The following is a 1,428-nucleotide window of genomic DNA, read 5'->3' on the forward strand; positions in this document are numbered from 1 at the left end:
GGCCCCTGACAAGGCGCAGGGCCAGCCCTGCCTCATCCCGAGGCGGCGGAGAGGAGGAGGGACGGTGGCTGCGCCCTGAGGACGTGGCCACGGGCAGCCCAGCTGTGGCACCCACTGCACCTGACACCGAGAACAGCCACGGAGGCCACCGGCGTGGGCACGTCTCCCAAGAGAGCGCCTCGACGCACATGCGCTCCCCGGGCCCAGTGACACCCCACCACGGCCCGAGGGTGCCCGTCATGAAGCCTCCTCCCCACCCGGGGGACCGAACCCCCATCCAGCTGAGACCCACGGGGCACCCCACAACTCTGCCCACGTCAAGGAGCCAAGTCCTTGGGAAGTGACGCTCAAAAACACCCCTAGCAGCCAAACATTACTGACCCTGCTTACATGGAGAAAGTCCAAAGTTCTTTGGAATAAAGCCAAAGATAGGACACCCGGAGGGAATGATGGCCTGACCCCCCTGCCAGAGGGTATCACCCAGCTCTGCAAAGAGCCTCCCCAAAGAACCGCACTGAAAAGCGACGCCGGGCAGCAGTCAGGCCGCTGAGGTCGGAGAGGCTCGCCCGGGGCGGGGGGTGGCGCGGCCCGGGGGTGCCAAGTGCCGCCCTTCGGCTTGGCGGCGTCCCCTGGGGACTCGGTGCCCAGTGCCCAGACGCACTAAGGGCAGCGCCAGCAGGGAGGAGAGGCTGCTCAGCGGCCCCCACAGGTTGGGCCCTCGGGGCGCCCTGGGGCTTTGGGAGGGGCCTGCGGGCTGACGGGGAGCGTCGTCCACAGCCACAGGGGAGGTGAGTGAACAGTCCCACGCGAGCCGGGCCCACGGTGGGGGTCTGGGGAGGGCCCTGGTGGGCGGGCTGGTTCTGTATCACATAAATCTAAGCTGCCAAACTGTCTTTCTATGGACTGATGAAAGAAAAACATTAAAGGGAGTGAAGCTGCCCCACCGGGGGGGAATGTGAACTTAAAATCAATAACTCTAGCAAGAGTCAAGATCGCTCTGCATCGGCTATATGTGAGGTTTCTCGGACGTTCTTGGGTGCCCAAGGAGTTTCCCACATCAGAGCAAAGGATATATCTAAAACCACAGCATAACTGAAGTGCCGTAAACTAGCGTGTGATCTCCCAGGTTTTCATCCTTAAATACTTCTATAAGCAAAAATACCAAGAATTCAGAGACTCTGGGATAAAAGTCATCGAAATTCTGACTTTGAGGGCCCTCCAAGGTCCTCGGGCCCGGCCAGACCCGGGGTGCACGTCCTGGCTCGGCGACGCGCTCTGGCCCCGAGGCGAAGCCCGGCGAGCGGCGCCTCGTCAGGCTCATCCGAAGGTCACCTAAAGATGCGCACCGAGGGGCCCTGGGGGCTGTGCCGCCCGTGCCGGGCCTCCGGCTGGGTCCGCTCTGCGGGCGCTGACGGTGGGCGGGGCACG

The sequence above is a fragment of the Condylura cristata genome, unplaced genomic scaffold, assembly GCF_000260355.1.
Source record: "Condylura cristata isolate star-nosed mole 26May11 unplaced genomic scaffold, ConCri1.0 scaffold00042, whole genome shotgun sequence".
Classification (NCBI taxonomy): Eukaryota; Metazoa; Chordata; class Mammalia; order Eulipotyphla; family Talpidae; genus Condylura; species Condylura cristata.